Below are 23,423 nucleotides of genomic sequence, written 5' to 3'. Positions count from 1 at the left end.
AGTGTGATACGGGAACTACTTCAAAGGTAGCAGGTTATACGAAGTTAATGGCCACCCCATCAGCCAATCAGAGAAGAGAATTCCATTGTTGAGGGAGATAAACATATATATATATATATATATGTATATATATACAGTGTATATATATATATATATATTCCATTGTTTGGTACATAAAGTCTGTGGCCTTGGCGCTGCTGTGCCGCTGTGCCGTGCGTTAGCTCCGTTATCTGAGGCGGTTGGGGGGACGCCTGCAGGAGCGGGGCGTGTGATGGATGTCTCCATGGGAAACCTACACAGAGCTGCTGGTGCCGGGCGCAACTCAGAGCTGCCAGGGGGATTAGGTGCAGCCTGGAGCCTGGAGGGGGCCTGCATGTGTGTGGATTTGAATCTGGGATTGATGTGTCCTTAGAAGACCTACTTAGAGATGCTGGCGCTTTGAACATATTAACTGTAGCACTACCTAGTCGCCAGGTGGGCCCTGGGTGTTGTAAATCTGTTGGTTTTGTTTGTTTGTGTTGACAGCTAGTCAGGTGGTACGGTATGTGTTGAGTTTTCATGCACAGCTACCAAAATATTACCACAAAGATGTTTAATATCTTACCACATCTTGGTAGATTGCAAAATTGTATAAGTGCCTGGTGATTTGAGCACATTGTTTAGTGATTCATTTGTTAACCGGTAAACCTCCTGATATAAGAGCCTTATTTATGTGTTTTGATAGTGCTCTTCTATTACGATGTTTATCTGTTCCTCTGGGTTAATTTACCCAGGTGTTTCATTAAACCAACTACTTCAAATACCCCGCTGAACAGCCATTCCAATAAAATAAACGCAATCAGCAAAAGCCCATAGATACACTGATAAGTGTGAACTAACACCTTACTTTAATCTTGAGCAGGACAAACGACTCCATATGAGCAGTAACAAATAGTTGATATTCACCCTCAGTGAATTACTGCAGCTTTAAATGTTCTCTTTTAAACATGCAGAGAGCACTTAACCTTCTTGGTGGCTGCTTTCAGCTTTTTGTCCAACTTTGCACAGAAATGCGAGTTATCTTTTCCTCAAGCACTGTCCTTCCCCATAAGGATTTGAATGTCAGCCTCCTCACCATCACAATGGCAGTAAAAACGACGGGGAATCGGTGTGCCTCTGCCATCATACTGATCGAAAACCTGCCTTTTGACTTTCATTTTTAAAAGGTCATTGTCTGGTCATGGTATGCTCTCTTTGGAGTCTTAAGTCTTGCATTGATATTGGGAAAAGGCAGTGTTAGTTTCTTTGGCTGAGGTGCTCTTATTTTGACATTCAGTCTGTATGATACTAAATGGTAGAGGATGAATGGAAATCAGGACATCTGCATCTCATATGACTCTATGTTCTCCACATACTCTCAGAACATAAACATCTTCTACTCCAGAGGCTACGGCCAGGTCAGAGTAAAGACCCTCTACAGTGGCTCTGTGCCGGCCAGCTCAACACATGTCTGCAAGGTTGCTGCCAGAGGCGAGCAGGGGCTGATAAAAAAAAAAAAAATGGGTCCTATGACACACAATAATTCTAAATATATAATATTCAGTTTTACCAGGGGGCTCTCTGGGGGCACCCTGTCAGGGCTGGTCCCTTGGTATTGTCCTAGCTCTCTCTCGCCCCTGGAAGAGAGACCCTCTACAGTGGCTCTGCACAGTTCAGGCCAGCACGTGTCTGCTAATAGGTGAGGAGTGGTCGTCTGTTTCTTGTTCAGTGACAGAAACAAGAGGAGGAAAATAGAAACAGAGCTTCCCGCGAAAAGAGATCTCCTCTAAACGTGCCACGTCGTGCACCACAGCACTCTTGCGTCCAGTTAAGACATTCTTACTGAAAACAAAGTAATCACACCATTTTTTTATGCAGAAGCTTGCTCATGTCACATGCAGTTAGGACAAAGTGTAACACTGATTCTGTTTGGATCTGATTTCAGTGGGAATATTCTGTTCGGTCCAAATGGACCCAGGCCATACCACTATGCATACCATATGCACAATCTACTGAGACTGAGATTAGATGTGCACATACTGTAGTGATGAATAATGTTCATTCACTAAATGCCCAAACTCATAAAGATGTTTTAAAGAATAGTCTGTACTAGGACTTTGAAGGCCACAATATGAATTAATAAGCGTTTAGAAATAAAACAGGCTATTTTAGATGTATCTAAAGCTAGAATGTCTTGATAAATATTTCACCAACACTTGTACTTGTCTAATTTATGGCTGGGCTAATGTGGACACAGCTGTTTCACAGTGATGCAAACCTCACCAACTCTACTAAAGGGAACATGTGGGAGTAAAATGACTCTTTTGTCAAAATTAGATTTGAGTTATTGATTAGTAACAGATTTCTTTGTTCTGCTGTTATTGTTGTTGTTGTTGTTCTCCAACTCTCTATAGTGGTTGAGCTTATGGAGTGGTTATATGATGAATGTTCGATTTTGTGAGGGAGACTATTGTGCTTGTTTACGTAACAACAAGAGACCAGGAGGAATAACAGGGCACACGGGTTTTGTCAACTCTGCTGGTGCAGCATCTGCTTGCATGTAAAAGCAGTTTAATGAAACCAGACCTGAGTTTGTTTCTTGGTGTTTTAAGCCCCCGATGTTGTCTTCAAGGCAGCATTGCCTGGAAGGCGCTGTAAGGTTAGGATCAGGGGCAGGGGTAAGATTAGGTGCAACGGTGGCAGTGCTGCCTGGAAGACGATGTTGGGGGCCTAAAACACTATTGAGCCGTGACTTTGCTATCCTGGACTTGAAGTTGGTGGGTATGGTGACCCAGTGTGTAAGACTGCTCTCTACCCAGCAGCAGGGAACATGTGGAGATGAGGATCTCTGTGAAAATGTAGAGAAGAGGACATCTGTGAATGAGAGGAAATGCAACAAGACACTCTACCCTTCTCGCAGGAAATGCTTATAAGATAACCAGCGCTATTAATCATTTATACTATAATATAAAGAAGATTATAATCTATCAAACTATCAGGATAGATGATTGGATAAAAAAAGAGTTTGTCTGACATATCGCTGCATTAAACATGAGGTATTGTGTGTACAAGAAAATTGCATGACTCAATACCAGTTAATATTGCATGAGCCTCTCTCTCTGATTCATGTGACGTGTATGCATGTTGAGTCTCACTCTGATTCATGCAATGCGTCTGTATGGTGAATGTCACTTCCTGCTCAGCATGCATCCAGTCATGATTGCTTTATGGACACAACACAGGCTTATATGTTTGTTATCTTGTGCGTAAGATTTGAACATTGCCCTGCATCATTCATTAACTCTTAATGCATGTGTAATTACTAGTTTATTACAGATGTACGCATTCTTTCACAGTTGAATAGTTAAGTAGAGTAGACAAAAATTGACCTTGTGCACATATTTGCTATTATTTTCATACTGCTAATGTACTGATTTCTCATGTTGGACTGGATCACTGTCTGTCCTCATTTTTATCCAATGTAGGTTTGGGCTTTTTGGCGACTCTAGAGCGCCGCTTCTCACGTTTTGAGCCTTTTTCTCGGACACAGCTCAGGGGCAATTGTTTTGGAGCCAAAGGACTAGCAACGGGTGAAGACAATCTCCGAAAGAGCTATACTGTATACTGACCAGGTAATGTTTCACGATTCTCACAAGATGTTTCCGAATCGCCGTGAGCCAAATTGCCATTGCCTATTCCAAGTTTGTTTACCATCAAATTACTTGGACACTATATTAAAGGCTCTCTAGGTGATGATGTGCAGTTTCTACAGTAAGTTAAATCACCTCACCATCCGCTATAGCTGCCCGTCTCCTGAATGCACTGTAAAAAAAAGCGTTCTCTGTAGGCAGCCCAGGCTCCAAAAACGGCAACAAAAAACCGCCTGGTCCAGCCTGGAACATGAAACATAACAAACAGGAAGAGGGAGGGAGGGGGCGAGCTAGCTGTCTGTTTTGTTTTAAACATCAACAGAAGTGATGTTCCTCAACATCGCTTTGAGCACCTTTAAGGTATAAAAAAAATGTGCATGTTGCTTTAAGTTTGTTCATATGCAGTTAAACATCTCGCAGTAACATTCGTATCCTGGAACAGTGTTTGAGGTGAGCACGGTGGCGATCTCAGTGATATTGCTTTCTTGTTATCAGCCTCATTGTGAAGGGGCCGTGCATGCTCATCTCTCCTGGTGCGAGTCGAGCTAATAGTTTTATTATAGTTTGCGCCATTAAGTGGGCTTCAGACACTGCCACCAGCCCCTGGGCTGCAGCTCCAGGCTGTTTCTCTCCCTTCACACTTGCGGGAGATTATATTTATGTATCGCTGTTGTGAGAGTGCAACAGTGGGGGCGTAAGGGGTAAAATGAAGGCCAATGTGCAATTGGCCAGTTCACTGTCACCATCCGCCGCTCAATGAATGTGTTTGTCTTGTACTGCAATATTACTATCATTTCTCTTTTTATTTATCCGTTCTATGTATTACCGTTTTTCTTCTCCTGGGCTCTGAGTGAAGTGGGGCTGGCACTGTAGGTGGCTGACTCTGTTGCTTGATAGGCATTGACTAACATCGACTCATGGTTGTGTACACCTGTTGGTGGTGTACAGTAATACTGCAGTTGTGGTGTTGCTTTGGTCATTTTATTTTCCTGTTTTGGTTTAGCTCTTTATTTCTTTAGTGTGGATTGGCCAACATTATGCTGGCCCGTCTTGCTTCCTAGTTTTTTTTCTCTCTCATTAGCTGGGAAAAAGAGGTTTAAAGAAATGCAATATCCTGTTGAATATCCGTGTTACCTGCTTCATTGTCTGCACGCCTATTGGCACGGTTATTTTTAAGCTTTCAATTCAGTTGTGGTCTTTCACAACTTGCGCCTTCCAAGACCATTTCTGAATACGGAAGCAGGGAACGGGCACTTGTGGGGCTCCTGTCTATAGTGTGCCACGTGGTAAATCAGTTCTGAGAGATGACTCTTTTGACCTGTGTGCACTGCTCTTTAGAGGTTTCCCCACAGATGTTTTTTTAACGTTTCCTTCAGGGGACTGTAGCACCGAGGCAAAGCCTTCAGTTCTTCTTGCCTCGTCTCAAGCTTTTTCTTCTCAGCTTGGTCTGTATGCTGGTGTGTGTGTGCTTCAAGCATTTGATGGTATTTTTGTTTAATTCATTCTTTTCTCTGTCTAATGTTACCGGTGCCATTGGCTGAAATGTAAGACCAATGTATTGGAGAGGTGTGGGGTTTTTTTGGCGAAAATTTGGCAAAATGCACCAGGCTTGTTTAGATGTAACTTTGTAATGCAAATTTCAGACGCTGAACATTGTTGTGAGAAATCAGGAGAGGTTTAGATGGGGTAAACTCTCTCCCTGCAGCTCAGGCTGCAAAACTCCACATTTTTCTATCCTTCTCCCGTTACAAATCTGCGGGGACCAATCACAAACTGGCTTATCCACCAGGCGCACCCGGATTGTTGGTCTAATCGGTTGAAGGACTATCCAAATGTGTACAGAGTCATGCTAATCACGCCTCTTGCGTAGTAGGAAATATAGTGCAGACTCCCCGGGCTGTAATGTTCAACCTTAAAAGATTGAGCTTGGTCTGGTGATAGCCAGGCTAGGAAAGATTTTCTTTAAATGAATTTTCCATGAAGGACATGAAGGTCTTGGTTTGGGAAACAGTGAACACGATAAGCAGTCTTGTAGACAAACTCATTCAAGATTCAACCAAATTCCAAAAGAGCCCTAGACATAATTGACCTCTATATAACACTGACATCAAATTTGGACTTACTTAGTTTTGGACATACTTTAGTTTTACACATGAATTAATACACAAACACACTCATTTTATCGCTCATTGTCTCAGCCCAAATGTAATGTAAGTTCAACACAAGATCTGAAAATCTCTTCGATCAATTCTTATTGTTTTTTTTTTATTATTATTTCACCTATGGGGATTAGGAAAAACTTTAGTAAGGTCTGAGACCATAATATACTGCTCTAGTATGAAGTATTGAAAAAAAAAAAACGTAATGCTTTTTTACAGTACTTCATATTTTAGTCATTCAACTATTCTCAGAAATTTCACCGAGGGTGTACAGCACCGTTGCATGCAGTTGAGCAGTATTAAGTTGGAACAGTCCTGTAGCAATCTCCAACCAACCTCCAAGCACACATGTGGCTTTGGACACAGGGTGTATGTTTCTTTAAGATAAAAGTACAGCTTTGCTGCACACTGCAGCAACGAAAGCATGCTGAGAGGTCTGCCAGCATTGAGCTTCTGACATTCAAAGGTGAGCTGACAGTTGCTGGACGAGACCCCTGTGCTCCCTTCCTTTACACCCGCCCTCTGTCCAGCAGGGGTCCTGCCGAGTGTGGTCATCAGCAGGCAGAGTTAAGACCAACAAAGGCAGAAAACTTTGGAGTGGAGAGTGCCTTTGTCCTTTGATCTCACTCCTGGACATAACCTATTCCAGAGAAATATGCATTGACACCTTCTGAGGCTTGTACAGTACATGCTATCATGGGGCTTCTCCTGCGCACAGTCCTAGAGTGTTCCATTGTGTCATGCAGTTGGTGTAGATTATCCCCCCAGTGGACCAGTCAAAACGGTGAGTTCATTCTAGTGAGGTCACGATTGTGATAGTAGTGAACACTCCATACCGCCATTAATGTTCTCACAAGTTTTTGACATCATGTTGTTTTCTGCTGTTTGTTTGTCTTAATGTATAGCGCTTAATGTATAACACCGGTTAAATGTTGTTGTTTATTAGAGTGCTATATAAACTGGCATTCCCATTGACAGTTATAAAGGCACAACTTCAACACAGCAAACAACAACAACAAATCTAATCAGAACTTGTGTGGGAGTTTCTCTTTTTTATCCAGGCTTCCTTTTCAGTAGAAAGGAAATGTCAGAATAGCTGCACTGCTATTGTGAGGAGGCTCCATTGCCACATCAGCTTTCAACAGAAATGCTGCCGCTATATATATACAAATGCCACAGGGAGAACAACAACAAACTGTACAGATGATGCCGGCCAAGTGTTTCTCCGGCTGCATTCACATGTTGCTTTTTATTCCATTCATACCCGGCATTCTCATGAGTATTCATGAAGCGTTACAAAGGGCACTTTGCATGTCAGCTTTAAAATGCTCCCCCTCAAGGTCAATTGGACACCAAACTCTACACAGGGCCGACGGAATAGGAGGAGGAGGAGGAGGAGGACGATCTCATTAGTTTTCTGAGCCATTAAACTCAAAGGCTTTTTTTTTGTCCTGGATGCTGAATTGCATATTAAGTTTAAGTTAAAGTTTATGTTCTCTCAAATGTGAATACTAATAAGTTCATTTTAAGGTCTCAAGGTTATGAGAGGATTCTTTATGTCTTTCATTTTATGTTTTAGTGTAATGATAACGCAATGTTTGTGTATGTGTCATGGGCTGAGAAAGTATTCTTATTTTATTGTCACGGATACCAGAGGCGTGAGTTCATATGAGCCAGCAGCATTTAGTGTGATACAAAACAAAGGGTGATAACTATCATACAACAGGCCAATAGAGAATGCTAAATGCTCTCATAGAGCACATTTGATTTGATGTCATTGTTATTGTTTATCGACTACATTAGATGGACATTTGGAGCCTTGAAGGCCAGTTTTGTTCAGTGTCATCTCACAGCGCTGAGACACAGAGCATCTAATCATGTAAGCTTGTAAGCTGTATTACATTCGGCGATACCATCACTCCAAAGTCATTCCACACCCATCTAATCACTAAACGCTCTCTCGGAGGCCGGCCCGCTGACGGTCTCCAGGGTGAGTCCCCAACCCTCTGTCCACTCCTCCTTAATTTATGGGCTACTCCTCTGCCTTCAGGCGCTGTTTCGCTAATTTCCAGCACACTCGCTCTTCGTCTTCCTCCTCCTCCTCCTCTGTGTCTTTAACTTCCACTCCTGTGGAACTCCAAGTGCCCTATTTGTCCACCCTAACCAGGTACTGTACCTTTTTAACATTCACAAAGGTTTCCAATCGTCGTCGTGTTGGGTTTCCTCTGCACAGCTCCCGGTAATCACCGGCACCTCGACCCCTACCCCAATTACAATTCCGTGAGCTATAGGTCCCTTTTATTTTAATCATAATAACATGTGCCGTTGCGTAGAGGGATGTCTTAATAATATCACGACGGAGACATTTCTGCATGTTAATTACGTCTCGCCATGCACATTGGAGGTGGAGAGGGAGAGAGAGAGAGAGGGAGGGAGAGGACCGTTTCACTCCCGGCTTCGAGACTTACTTAGTAATAAGATCAGTCCTGTGGAACCTATGCTGATGACTGATGTCTCCGAAATAAGCTGTCATTACAAACACAAGACGCTAGATCCTCCCCCTTCCCGTCCCGCATGTGTGCATCGCCCCGTATTTGTGCGAGGGTAATGTGTGAGTGGTGGGCTGATGTTCCACAGTTTTGATTTGTCAACAAAAGGGGAAATTACCTCTCATTGTGTGGCTAAAAGGTAGCAGATGGGCTAAAAGCGGACACTGATGAGGCTAAAATGAGAACTAAATCAACGTAATGAGGAGAGCACTCGGCGAAATAGATTTTCCCTGTGTAAAATCATGAACACTTACCAAGCTGTTGCTTCCCAGTGATGGCTCTATTTCTGGATGCCCTAGACACTGAGGGAAATATTCTGCTGGATTTTTTAATTGGAGCAGTAGCAACATGAGGCCCATTAGCAAAGAAGGCTAAGGGCAAGATCATAAGAGTAGCAAGGGAGACCCGATACCACGGCAGGGTGGTAGAGCTGGGTTTTCATCATGGACACACACACACACACACACACACACACACACACTCAAATGTAGTTCACCCTATTTATTGATAAATGTTTTCCCAATTATCAACATGAAAGCAACGCTCCAAAGACTTCTTAAAACAGACGGCCATTTTCCTATATTGCATACAACATCAACGTATGCTCATATAACACTGGCCTAACAAGGAAGGAGGCATTAATAAACGAATTATCATGGTTTTAAGAGGAAAATTGGACGTAAACATATTTTCTGGTTCAGCATCAAATCTTTTTTAACATGGTAATACTTGCAAATGCAGGTAGAGGTGATACAATAGCAGACATGAAGCTGAAGGCCCGGCAGGCCAAATGATGCAATACCTGTGCACATACACCAGAATCAGTGTGTGTAGGGGGCTCTCAACATACTGTATGTACTGTATGTATAGCTGCTGGATGGAAAAGAGAAGGTCAGCTGGTTCTGTCGATCCTTATCCAGATTTGCTCATAACCACTCCAGGAAACCCAGCAGTTGAAGGTCAGGCAGCTCTGTTGATTCATATCTGAATTTGCTCATAACCTATCTTACCTAAACAGTTTTCCCATTTTCCAATTTTCTGTCTTTTCACCTCCAGAACGAGCCAGTGTATGCTCAGCTTATTCTATCGTCTAGTGCCGTGTCTTATCATGCAAATGTATGGAATAGTGTGTGTGCAGTATATGCATTTCTATCCAACTACATCATTGGTACACTGACGCAATTAAGATGTTGTTTATGAATGGGTGAATTCATTATACAGTACGTCTGGAATTCAACATGCTGAGTAAATGAGCGTGATCTTTTCATCCGATGCCCATTAAGACAAGTCACATCTCTGTCGCAGATAAAATAACTACATTATGTTCTTTAATACATACCATTATGACTAACACAGCAATTAGCACAGATGGCGGCAGATCTTCTGGCCAAGTGCAGCGGTCCCACCTGTCAGACATCTGGACATTGTCCAGTCAGACGTCACGGCCACAGGACATTGGGTTGGCAGACGTGTGAGGCGAGGTTGACCAGTTCGCTCCGTCTGGCCAGGTGACCTGCCAATCTGCCGTCACCTCTGCCAACCTCTGCCTGGCAGGGCCAGTGGCCACCTGACACCTGGGGGTCACAGCTGGTATGGGCAGTCACACCTGTCACCGGCCCAGTCACTCCAGGGAACAAGGCCCAGTGTATGGTGGCGTACAACTATACTGAAGTGCCCTCACCCTGAAGCTTAGCAGGAGTCTCTTTCAATTCTTCAAAGAGTAGTTGTCATTCATTGTTTCAAGCTGATTTTTCCCACATTTCACAAAGCATTGTGATCTTGAAGATTAAATCTTCTATCAAATATACAACATTTCAGGCACAATTGCAGATTGTAAGAGACCTGAAAGCATCAATGGCTTGACAGGGGACACTGACAATACAATTTTTTTTTTTTTTTTAATTTTTCTGCACTAATAAAATAAATAATAAGGAAATCATGAACAAACAACTCCTGTTGCTGTTTTACGGCTCATCCAGGTAATCAAAAGCATTGGATTCACACACCAGATCTTCAGAATCCCCATTTGCCATAACAGTTTCAAAATGACCATCTGCCATCATAACTTATCAGCTTTCTCCGCGGACCACGAGCCTAGCCTGTTAGCTTAGCTAGGAAAGATGGTGGATATTGGTTTTAGATTCTGCAAGTAATATATGTACTGTAGCATGAGAGGGTCCCATCCCCTGGGAAATGAGGAAGGAGTCTCACCCCCTGGACATAGATATAGGACTTCTGGCTTTCAGCGATGCAAAATTATGATTTCTACATCATTGAAAGCAGAAAGTGCAACACTGAAATCCGTGTTTCTCCCATCTCAGGGGAAACTGAGGGAATAATGCGTGACCATTCAAAAACATGTCTGGGTTTTTAACGATCATCATCATCTTTATCATACAGTAACTGCTAAGCAAAATAATTCAAATAGCTTTGCTCGTTTTCCTGGCAAAGCCATCTTCCTGTAAAGCACATTAGCAGCATTACATAAGCCGTGATAATACTGATCCAGAATATAATATACAGTGCCAAATGTGCCCGATAACTCTCTCTCTGTCTGCAGCTACTGTCCTCCTTCTTCCAAATTCATCCACGTTAGCATCAGAAGGGACAATAACGTTAATTTCATGATCTGTGCGTACAATGGATCGCTAGTTTCTGAATGTGCTGTGCAATTTTAATAATGCCAAACTCCCGTCACTGTCCCCCCCTCGTGACTGGAATTCAACTCTGATTAGCGGCTTCACACTCTTGCAATTTGAATATTTACTGAATGCTAACCAAACCACTCCCGCCTCGCGGGCTCATTTGCATTTTGATTTGCATGCCAATAGATGCCGAGTTCTGGATAAATAGAGAGTGTAATCAATTCTGCTCACCCGAAGCAGGAAAGAATGGCGACCTTTCGATCATTGCGGGTGCTACCCAATCTCATGTCAAACACTGAGCTAGAAGGGCTCCTGCATGCTAATCCCAGTAGCACAAATTAGACACAGCACACACACACACACACACACATACATACACACTCTCTCTCTCTCTCCCCAATTGGCCTATTTAATAGCCTATGGCTGCATGGTGTAGTGAGCCAATCTTAATTGTAATCTGCGGCTGTCATCTCATCATGTTTGTTTATTTGCATGTGACAACAGACGCAGCAAGCTGAGCCATTAGACTAATAAAATTGCCACGGAGAGAGAGGGGGACCCATCCCCAAGGGATTGCTTACTAAAAGGTCAATTAACAAGTCGCTCAGCAAGCAGCCGACTCAAAACCTGCCCACCAAAAACCCACTGGAAAGCAATTTACAGCCCAGCATCAAAATTCATAGGACATATTACATCAGCATTTTCATAATAATCATGCTATTAATTTATGGTTTCGGGGAGCAGACATGGTTGGGGAAAAACACCAGAATTACAAATGAGGCCATTCAGTTGACTGACAGGATATTACATCATACCATTGTCATGCATCCATCATTCATTGATATTTACTCTGCTTCCTTCTTATCGTTAGCTTTTGTTTCTCTTCTCAAAAATCAGTAGCGTGTGTATTATTGTACACATAGACCATGTTTATCTTGTATTGAATAATTAACTGACAAGAGTACATTGACTGGAACATTCCAAAACTTTGCATGCACAAACTTAAGAGGGGCTCTTGGCTAACACCCACCGGCAGGTACATGTATCCTCAGTCCTAGCTACAGCTAAGTCATATGTCTGAGAAGAGATGTACACAGCAGTACAAATGATAAATAAATAAATAAGGAAAGCATAAATAAATAAACACGGCATCTATTCTCGTGACTGCTGAAGGAGGACATGGAGGGCTCGAGCCTCTGATGAATGTGTATACTTAAAGTTGACACTAGCACAGTAAATAACTCATGAATGCACGAATGGTGAACTGGCAGTCACAATGGAGGTGTCCTTTATTAAATATACAGCCACCAATAAAAACGGGTGTCTGCTCAAGGAGCCAGGCATGAGAGCCAACATACATACTTTTTTTTGGTTTTATTACATTTCTTGAGAGCAAGGGCCATCGATTTATTCCAATCAAAGTTAAGGCTCAACAGCATTTTGATTGGGAGGCAAATCATTTCAAATGAATGTTTGGGAGTGTATTTTAGACATGGGGTGAAGGCGGACATGCTCTTAAAAAAACAAATGACATCTGCATGGCTTTCCACTTCAGCACTTAATTGAAAGATTAAAGCCATTAAGTCAGCTGCAAATTATTCTCACCAGGTTTTCACACTTGTGAGTGTTGGCTGCACTCCCACAAGCCTGTTTGCCTTCCAGGAATGACACTGGCAGCGAAACGTTTTGAAATAAAAAAAAAAAAAAATTAAAAATAAAAAGAAACCTCATTAATAGCTTGGCCACCAGAAGATAGCTTGGTCGTTGTTCAAGGAATAACATTTACCGAGGCTAGTCCTTATACAGTAGCCCTGCTAATCCAAACCGTTTTCTCGCAGGCATGCTCTTCTTGACAGATAGAGCACACACACATAGACCCACTCACATGTAAAACACCCGCAAAGCTCCTCTAATGAGCAGTATGTACTGCATGTTGCCATATGAGTGTCCAGTACAGAAGAGAACATGGGCCCCATTATGTTCTCAGCAGACCCAACACAGTGTTCAGGCATAATTAAATTACCTCTGTTTTTCCTTTGATGGCTATGAGTCACTTTGACCCTTACTGTACCTCACTAACAGAGAGCATTTGTTTTTCAAAACAAGCACGCTGTTAATAATTAATTAAAGAGACCAAATTAACTTCACAACATAAACAGAATGAGCTTAATAGCATGCATGTACACCGGTCATTTCAATCCGGATACAGAAATGAAGAGAGGTTTACCTTGCTACAGCACTATTTTGGGGGAATGAACATGAAGCTCACAGAAATGCCCACAGAGTGTAGCGCTGTTGCTAGCTGCCCAGTCTTTTTTTTTTCTTGCTGACAGTACCGTACTCTTTGATCTTGAGACACAGAGATATATAGTATGTTCCCCTTTAAAGGCCGTTCATTGTGCTGATGAATATGGTGGCTAACATGTGTTGTATTCTGATCGGCTGTCAGCTTTTTGTAGTTCTCAAAATTGCTCTGAAAGTGATCACCAACGATATAACATTATGTGTTCTTTATGTGTGGCCATTGCTGTAAAATGATTTTGCCATTATCGTTATAGTTACCTTTCTTGGCGTGAACAACCCTTTAAGCGCACCACATAGGCAGCGACATGAGCTTACCAACACTCTGAGTGCACCGACACTTTCTGTCACCTGTTGAGGCACATCTCTCTCAAAAATTTTTAAGCATTTGATAAAAAATTGATTTTATTGAGCAGCTCCAACAAAAATAGAACTGAATGGTAATGTAGGCCTACACAGCGGTGGCGAAAGGTTTCAGTGGTGGTGTGCTGGAATCATCAAATGTCAAATGTAGAATGTGATGTGTGCCACACTTATTTTGGGGACCTTTACTGTTACAGTTTGGAAGTCTGAGGTCATAGCACTACAGACTTTGTTGTCCATGAAATCATTAACGTGAAATTTAAAAAGCCTTTCTGGCCACTTGGTGAGATGTCTCATGCTGCTAATACTTTGCAATCAATTGTTTACCATTATTCTCAGGATATGACAGTATAATCTATACATACAGTATATGTTTTTATGTACAGCATACATAATGCTTTTATGTACAGTATGCATAATGCTTATGCTTATATTCATGCCTATATGTATAACCTCTCTACGCTGTGTCAATTAAAGAGGCTTGATCAACGGCTGTATTTCCTGAACCAGAAAAAAAAAAATTTCTTTGAAGCTTCAAAAATTCGCTTAAAGAGGCCATCTAATTTGGTTGGTGAGAAGCTGCCATGTAAAAATAAATATGCAACTCTTCCCCTTACCTCGCATGCTACCCGGTTGAAGAAAGGGTTTCGTTTTTATTTGCACTTTCAGAGAGCTGCTTTGAACTAGACGCATAAATAGCACTACACAGATTCTCTGTACATTTTTCAGTTCTATGACGATTTGATTGAGCTATGTACAGTTTAATTACCTTCAAAATCAATAACTTCATGGAGATTAAACAAACCTCGCTGTCTCTTCAAAAGGGATTGGCTTTCAGATGCAATATTCTCTGCACTTACGCTCCTGTGGGTTATCACAAATGCGCTTGCTCCCTCTGTTGTGACATATTAAAGAGAAAATATTAATAAGTCAATGCCTTGAAGACCCGCGGCATATATAGCACTCCTGTGAGAAATGTCTCAGAACTTACCTGGAGGCCGATAAGCATACAAACAATTCTGAGAAGTCCTTATCGTGATTGCCATGTCACAGCAAGGGGAGAGACATTTTGTGTTCGACGCCTGATTGCCAATCAAGCCACCCTTTCAATCCATCAGGCAGTTTTCCACTTCCAAGAAAGCGTCTGAGGACAGATTCCACTCTGTGATTCTGTGCCCAAGACTGACTGGTTCACAAATACTGCACTCTCACATTTGAAAGGTGGGAGCTGCCTTGATTAAGGTTGAAAATAGTTTTTTTTTTCATCCAGGTTTAAAAGTATATTGACATGCGACGTTTTACAATGTGACAAGACAAGAGACTACATTGTCATTACCAATTATACTGCATTGATACTAATGTGTCTAAAATCAAAGTGACTGTTTCTTTTCAGTGAAGATTTTGGTTGGCAAATGAAAAAAAAGCTCACAAAAGGCAGACAAGGAGAACAGAGCAGTAGAGAGAACTCGAACATAAGTGCATTGAGCATACAACCATTTTCCAAAATACCCACCTAGTAATGTCTTTTAAGCCACCTGTTTTCCCATTTCATTTAGTGAAAACCTTTATCCAAAGTGACTGGCATCACAGGATATTGCCACCCATTCGTTTAGTCAGCATATGCACTCCCCGGGATGCCAACTCATGACCTTGCCATTGTTAGTGCCACCCTTAACTGCTTATTTTTCAACCTTGCTCGGTGTAGATACAGCACCCATGTAAGTCCCAGATGTAAATTACTGAAAGTCAATGTTGCAATTACCTGCCAGCCTCTGTTGTGGCTGGAAATGTGCCACATTTGCTACCTGCAATTTGACAAAAACACAGCCGCCTGCCTGCTGTGCTGGGAAATGAGTTTTACATATTACATTTAGCATTTTGTTCTCCTTTTGCCCTGTTCTCTCTCTCTCGCGCTCTCTCTCTCTCTCTCTCTCTCTCTCTCTCTCTCTCTCTCTCTCTCTCTCTCTCTCTCTTCTTTCTTGTCTTTGGTTACACCGATACTTATACTCCTGTGGTATGATTATCGGCAAGCTTTGTTTCCCCCATGACTACAGGACTTTAGTTTTATCTTTCCCTTTTTTTTTTTTTAAAGTCTCCGTTGTTGGCATTACGGGTATTTCTGTCAACAATATGATTGTCAACAAACTTTTTCTCCAAGACTAGTTAGAAGCCACCAAAATGGAGAATAGGAAACAGAAATTAGGATGATTATTTGTGTGCGTGTGTGTGTGTGTGTGTGTATGAGTGAGTGTAAACGAGGACATTCCTCATGTGAACATAAATTATTCATGGCAGAGGATTAGGCTCAGTGAATGCTCAGTCTGTGTTTGGTAATACATATGCAGGGATTCCTGCCACCGCTCCGACTGTGTGTGTGTAGGCCCGCTGACAGAAAGACGGAGCTGAGGTTAATAAAACGTTATTGCCACTCCACTCAAACTCAAAGCAGTCTTAACAAGTAGTGATTAGAGTGACAACCGGAGCCGTCTACGCACACAAAGGGTTAGCATTCTCCATCATTTTATATGTGATGTATAAAAAGAGGAGACTGCTTGCGATTAGCTTTAGTTGAGTTGCATTTTAATATGAAGGTGTTTAAGCTCACCACTACTGATTGGAGTTTGGATATAAATGTATGTATAGTATATATTAGATGTGGTAAGCCATATAAGGTAATACTCGTTCCCGTTTCACACCGCACAATACCATTATCACACATATTTGCAGCTAAAGCTAGACATTTTAATAAATTACTATATACTGATATATTATATATATTATATTATATTGTGATGTAAGTGTTATCCTAGTTCTGTCTGTTTTCATGGTAATGGGCAATGGCTCTTGATCATCTCAAAGTGAACCGTGGCTCAACAGTTGCCAAACTGTACTGTAGAACTACATAAATATCTATTCATTTAGTGATGGGCCAGGAGTGAAACAAAACGTGTGAAATTACATTTTTGTCTCCGGGGTCTTTGTGATCCTGTCTCCATCACGGTGATCAATGGGCGCCCTTGTTCCTCATCCTCTCTGGGTACCATTACTCTCTCTCTCTCTCTCTGTCTGTCTCTCTCTCTCTCTCTCTCTCTCTCTCTCTCTCTCTCTCTCTCTTTGTTCACCGCATCCCTTTCTCTGTCCCTTTCTTCAGAGGTCTATTCTCTGAGCTCTTAATGGTGATAATCTATTCATTCGTATACCTACCTGAGACACTGCAGGAGCAATTGTGCAGCAAATAGTTGGAGCCCTTTTAATGGTGCTGTTGACACGGCTGTCCTTGCTGTTTGTGCCCAGGGCCTACGTGACTGTCTCAGTCACCTGCTATCGTCTGTTGTGTTTTTATGTAGAAGAGATCAATTGAAACAGTTGAGATAACCAAATGACATCATGTTGCTTATATGTGCCAGCCCTTATCTGCAAATATCCAGATGGAACTGGTCTTTCATTGACTGTTTTCCCACTGACACATTGCCAATGTGTCGTATGTCAGGGAACTATTCATGTCATTGCCAGCGATGATTGCACGTTAAATGCCACGGCGCGACTGACAGATATGAGAAGCAGAGAGCACTTAAAACGCAGTGGGTTGAGGAGTCTCAGCTGGTCTCTATGAAAGACTTCAAAGACCCTAATGCACAGGACAGGACGAGATGGAGTGTCTTTGCTCTTCAGCTAAATCCGTCTGATCTCAAGGATCTCTGACCCGAGGTGAGGGTCATCTCTCCCACAGCTGAGATCACAGTCAGCGGTTCACACTGTGCTGTTCCGACTATCGAGGGGAGATGGCGGCAGCGGTGGTGACGGAAGGGATTGTGTCTCAGCAGAATTAGAGCGCTGATTTGTTTCGCGACATTTTCCATATCAGCAGTGTGCTATATTTGGCACGGCATTACACAACTGATCCACTTTGACAAGGATGATCCGGTGATGAGAGAGATTCTGGCCTCAACATGTTTTAAAGCGATTACATCTGTACATTTAGGGGCTTTTAAACCATTTCCTTTTTGCCTTTTTTTTTTGTTGTTGCTGTTGGAGTGATGCATCAAGCCAACTTTTGAGCTCACGGTATGTTGCAGAATTGCTCCATTATGTGTGATTCCTCCTACATAAGCATATTTACGTCTGTTATGATGGTTGGAATCAATTGACATACAGTACCTGCATGTTGTCCAGAGAGTGGTCAGCCCGCGAACAGCCTTAGTTAATATTCAGCTATTGAAAAACAAATCTGTTGCCAAATATCTCCATTTAGTGGGAGGAACAGACAAACCAACAGTGACCCATTTAGACCATTTGTGCCGAGTGACCATCTGTCTCGGCTCCTTGACACCAACAGGGCTGACTTCGAGGGTTACGGCTCAGCGACGTACTCACCATTCTCTATTTGGCCACAGATGCTATCGCATCGGTCATTGCTCTGTTGGACCCCAGTGTTGATTTTGACATGGCTGTACTAAAAACATAATGGCGAAACGAAAAGCATTATGCAAATGTCCTGATTTGCATCTACATTTAACTCTGTCTGTGAGTGTGTGTGTGTGTGTGTGTGTGTGTGTGTGTGTGTGTGTGCATGTGTGTGTGTGTGACTGCCGTCGGCCACTTTTCACATTTCCTCTCTGATTGCATTGTTTAAATGCTCTCTTAGGACATGCTATAGAAATAGCAAATCAGCTTTTACTGTAATGTATTTTAATACAATGACAAACACAGTGACAGAAAAGTAGGGATTAGAAAGTAGTCATTCTAAAGTCACCATGAAGTATCCATGGAAACAACCTTTTCTCTTCCTGCTATGCATTTGCCTCCTCAGCTGCATTCCTTACTTGGCGACTACATGCCAAAGAAGATACCAGTCCATTGTGAATGACATCTATACTCTTAAAACAAATGTGTTGAAAACAACACAACTTGCGATGTATTTTTAACACATCTCTGTGTCCAGATAAGAACAACACATTCGGTTTATGATAGTGAATGATAAAGAATATCTGAGAACCTAAACATAGCTCCTAGTGATCTTATAGTGAAAAAGCTTGCCAATATTTGGCCCACATAGCCATCCTGGGTGTATGTGTACAGAACAAAGGAATTCTGACACGTTAACCATGCTGCCCAAAACAGATGTTTCCTCTATTACTACGTTTTTTGTAGCAGTAGGCCTACGTGTTAATCACGGTAGCCTACTGTAGAGATGTCTCCAGGAACTCTCTGTCTCTAGGAACTCCGTCTCCACTTCTCTACAGCCCAAAATAACAAATCCAAAAGGCAAAACAAGCCTCATGTACAAGACTCTAGTGATGCAGAAAAGCTGGTAAATACTGCCCCACAGTGAATCGATTCAAAGTCTGTAAGTAGTATGTGCGTGCTCCGTTCTGGTTTTCTGCATCAGACCTTGAGTTTTAGCTCTCTGTTTGAACCGCGTGGATGTAGGAAATGCTCTGGTGGCTCGGCGTTAACACACATACCTCCACACAGATCTCCAACCGTTACATTTCCTGCAGACGAAATCAGTGGTTTAGAAGAATCGTAAGTGTGATCATCACAGGCTGGTATGGATTGAGAACGAGGTGGCTCAGGGATGTGCTTGTTTTTTTAAATGCAGCTGAAGTGAACGCAATGTACAGGGGCAGCCGGTCATGTGTAGATCAAAAAAAAAAAAAAAAAATCCCTATAGAATCTGTCTCTTTATTTTTTTGCTATATCTGCTACTGTGCTTGATGAAAATTGCAACATGGTCTGTCAAGCATCTCAAGTATACAGCTACTTGAAAAAGGAGAAGGTGTTTTTGGGGTACTAATTGTTTTATTTTCTTTATTGATGATCAAGTTTACAGTTAGTTGTGGTTGTGTACTAAATGCCACCAACACAACCACATCCGACAAGGATGTCCTTGGTGGAGAGTTATCATGTGGCCTAAAGTCGATCCAAGTAACTGCTGCTGCTACGTGTACCCTGTCATTGTCTCCATATTAGATCCAGTGGTATAGTATTATATGGGACTGTAAATGGGCAGGGAAAGGGATTTTACACTTCAAAACATCCCTTATTATTTCCCCCCTTTAAGCTGCACACATTGTCCAGTTATCTATATAAAACACAAGCAACAAATAATGGCTTAGTCGCACATCCCTGCTGTGCACCAATAAGACGGAACAGAAGCAACTTCAAGGTGGCTCATTTATAGATCTATGGCATTACAAATGCTACATGGCCTTTGAAGAAGTTTAATACACACACACACACACACACACACACACACACAAACACACACACACACAGCTATTCTAGTAGTGAAAATCTAAGGATGATGATCAGTTACTCTATACATCAGTATAGGTTAAAAGCTGTATAGCATCGACATAGACCATAAATGTTGTGAATCGGTCAGAATCAGTCTCAGTCATTGGTGATGGTGCTGAACTAGTCATACTAAAGATGTCTGACAATCGACCACACAATGACTAAGAACAAAGCAGAAGCATTAGTGATTGCTAAAGCAATGGCTAAAAGAAACTGGGAGGGAGAGAACATTAGAGAGAGAAAGAGAGAGAGAGAGAGAGAGAGAGAGCAAAAAGGGAGGGGGAAAAGGAGAGAAAGAGATTGTGGGGAGGTGGGGTGATGTGTGGGAGGAAAGATGGCTTGATTACATGATTATTGCTACGCAGATTCCCTCCAGGCAATTTGTGAAAGCTAACACATTCTGAAAGAGCCCTGGCCCCAGGCCTGGTTGGCGCCTTGCATAGTAATGCATCCCAGCACTCGGAGCTCTGCTGATGTGTGTGTGTGAGGGGGGGGGGGGGGGGGGGGGGTCAACCTGGAGTGCCACTGGCACCCACCACCCACTCCCATTAGACACCGACCGCTCCATTCTTTATGCAAAATACACACACACGGGGACACACACACACGCTGCACGCACACACGAACGCACACACACATACACACACACACACACACACACACACACACACACACAATTTTAAGGTGCTAAATTACAAGTGCTTTTCTGACAGTCCTGCTGAGATGGGCGCCTCGAAAAAGAGTAAGGGAAGAGACTAGAGTAGAGGAGAGTGGAATGTGCTATTCCCACTTTCTGTTTGTTTTCATGCATATAAGCGTGCAGTGATTTACTGTAAGACAACAGCACAGTGTCAATACTGCTAACTGACCCAAGGTCACACACCATATGAGAATCTGAAAGATGGAGGAATGAAACTACTTAATCAACGTCATACTGGTAGATTTTGTGTGCCAACTTGTATTTTTATATATATATATATATATATATATATATATATATATATATATATACTGTATATAAAATCATGAGAGGTGGCTTAGTTATTATCCATATACATCCTGGCACATTTCTGTAACGTTGTGTCCAGCCCAGCATGTGGACAGCCTTCCCCTGTACTGCCCAGCTGTGCTGACCCTGTACTGTAAATCATTCTAACACCTGATCTGTGGTGAGCTGCTCTTGTTTATGAGAGACTTTAAGGAGGGTGAAATGGCCAAGTCTGGATGCAGGGAATCAGCTGCTTTACAGATTACACCAGAGAAACCGCTGGAGGGGGAAGGGGGGCTTCCATGTAGCCATCTTGGCTCTCTCCACTCTCTAATCCAATGTTGCAGTTCAGTTTGGGAGAACCAGACGAATATAGTCTGGCTATCATGATACTAAGCTCCATCTTTTAAAATTGAACATTAGGCTGGGGAGTCTGCGCTTTATTTCTACTGCACTGGAGGCGTGATCAAGGGGCATAGTTCAGATGACTCCATACGCTTGGATAGTCCTTAAACCAATCAGACCAACGATCCGGGTGCCTCTTTTGGATAAGCTAGTTTGTGATTGGACCCAAAGGTTGTGGATAGGAATCCAGGGGAGATAGATGTGCAGGTTTCCAGCCTGAGCTGCAAAATCCAAATCCATCGCCGGCAGGTCAGGCAGGGTTCACCCAACCTAAGACGAATCCACTGGTGAGATTAAAAAGGAAATGGACGCATCATCACATTTCCACAGTTCCGGATTTGCTGAGATGAACTGAGGTATATGTCATATACTGTTTACACTGCACTACCTGTCTATACTGGTCACAGTAAACCTTTCTGCGGGTTTACAACTGCATTTTGTTGTCTCTGTACTTGTGCATTTAGCCTAGGCAATGCTACACAGTATACGGGGTCTTTTCAAGGCCAGTGTTTTGCACAGAGAGGACAGTGACTAGAAATGAGGATCCTTGGTTTTCGTTCACTGCACTGAACATAATCCGTTAAAAATATGATGTCGGAATTCATGTCCAAAAGCGTAGCTTTTCGTTAAGCCCATTTGGTTTCATGTCACCAATTCTGAGAAACCCACCGAGGTTACTCATGAAGCGCAGAGGATGGGTGGGGAAAAACAAAGATGGAGGCTTTGACAGTCCTGGATGGCCATGAATCATCGTTTGTTTTGCGGAACGTGCCAGCTGAGCATCAGCGTTTGGGGTGTGACGGCGAGAGGCGCGAGAGAGACTGTTGGGTGTTTTGGTGTCAAGGACTAACGAGCGTGCTGGCAAAATCCCCTGTCAAACATGTTTAATCACTATACACACACTTACTCTCTGTCGCTCACTCACACACACACACACACACATGCACGCACGCACGCACACGCACGCACACACACGCACGCACACACACACACACACACATACACACTCAACCATACACACACACACAACCATACACACTCACACACAGCACACACAGATACACACAGAGACACAGTGAGTGAGCACCATCGTCTGAGCAGCAGCATGAGCAATGGATGAAAAAGGCAAAAGAAGAGTGTGACAGTACAGGCTAAAAGACCATGTTTGTTTCCTGAACAAAAAAACCCCAAACAAAATCATTAAACCCTTCCGCCATGGGAATTCAGCTATCATGTGTCGTCACTTTAATGTGATTCTCTAGACATCTTCCTCACTAATGCATGCACAACAGATCCAGCAAATTAACACAGACTCACACAGACATGTCGGGCTAAAAGGAATATTGGAAAGACGACTACTAATGAGATGTTTCTTCTCTCTCTCTCTCCCTCTCTTTCTCTCTCTGTATCCCTCTCCGTCTCTTTCTCTGTCTCTTTCTCTCTCTTTCTGTCTCTCTCTCTCACTGTCTCTCTATTTCTCTCACTCTATTTCTCTGTCTCTCTCTCACTCTCTTTCTCTCTCTGTCTCTCTTCCTCTCTGCCCAACATGCGAGTATTTAAAATAGAGACCCGCGTGTGCCCTGCCTTGTGTCCCATCTCTAATGGACGACTGCTGGTAATTACAATGAAAGAGGCCCTTTCATCATCTACATATCAAAGCAGAATGAAAACTCATTAGTACACAAGGAACATGAAAGCGCATTGAAGTGTGCCGTGCTCTTTCAACTGTGGCATCATGTTAGTGAAGTAGCATGCCAGGTAATTATAGTGGCACCAGGCAGGTCAGGAAAGTTATGGATTTATCATCACGGGTTCGCTAGGAAGTTAAGAAGTCAGCTATATCGTCAAAGGGTTATTTGTGTTGGTCGGTCAACTTTTTTTTTTTTTTTTTTTAAAAAAGAGGACTTGCTTTGTTCGTGTTAGATTGAGTATGCAGGGGCGGGTCCTCAGTGCTAGAGCTGGCCTTTTTAGTCAGTGATTTGGAGCCTCATCATGTGTTTGATCTCTGGCCAAATGGGACAGCGTTATTTCCATTTATTTATCTT

Source organism: Sardina pilchardus, chromosome 4, assembly GCF_963854185.1.
Source record: "Sardina pilchardus chromosome 4, fSarPil1.1, whole genome shotgun sequence".
NCBI classification, from domain to species: domain Eukaryota; kingdom Metazoa; phylum Chordata; class Actinopteri; order Clupeiformes; family Clupeidae; genus Sardina; species Sardina pilchardus.
The sequence above is the reverse complement of the archived record's forward strand: the minus strand, read 5'-3'. Positions refer to the sequence as shown.